The following is a 762-nucleotide window of genomic DNA, read 5'->3' as shown; positions in this document are numbered from 1 at the left end:
CCCCCTTCCAGTTTCTCTCTCCTCTCCTTCTCTCTCTCATCTTCTAGTCTCCTTCCCTCAGTCTCTCTCTCTCCCCTCTCCAAATCCAGTTTCTCTTTTCTCCCCTTCCCTCCCTCATCTTCTAATCTCCTCCCCTCAATCTTTCTCCTCTTCTCTTCCCTCGACACAATTATCTCTTTTCTCCCTTCCTCTGTCTCCCCGCCACCTCGTCTCCTCCTCTCCTTACTCTCTTCCCCCTCCTCTCCCCTTTCTCCACCTAATCCCCCCTCCCCCACCTCTCTTCTCCGTTCTCCTCCCCCAATCCCTCTCCTCCTCCCCCAGTTCCTCTCCCCTCTTTCTCCTTTCCCCTCCCCTTTCCCCTAACCTGTCTTCTTCTCTCAGTCCCTTTCCCCTCTTCTTCCCTTTCCTCGACCAAGCCCACACCTTCATTATCTCCCTGTTCTCCTTCTCCCTCCTTTCTCCACCAATATCTATTTCCCTTCCCCTCTATTTTCTCCTCCTTGCCTCCCTCACCAATATCTCTCTTCTCCCCTCCTCCCTCTTTTCTCCACCTTGTCTCCCCCACCATTATCTCTCTTCTCCCTTCTCCTCTCCCCTCCATCCCCCCCCGTAACCTAGTCTCCTCCCCCCTTGATGACGTCACTCTAGGGCGGGAACATGCCACTCGGGTATGCGGACCTAAACGAACTTACCACGGGCTGTTCAAATTCCCGCTGATGTTCGTTCGTTTCCCAAAAATGTTCGAAAGCTTTCAGAAGGAGT

Source organism: Penaeus monodon, chromosome 15 (assembly GCF_015228065.2).
Source record: "Penaeus monodon isolate SGIC_2016 chromosome 15, NSTDA_Pmon_1, whole genome shotgun sequence".
In the NCBI taxonomy this organism is placed as follows: Eukaryota; Metazoa; Arthropoda; class Malacostraca; order Decapoda; family Penaeidae; genus Penaeus; species Penaeus monodon.
This window is presented reverse-complemented; position numbering follows the sequence as displayed.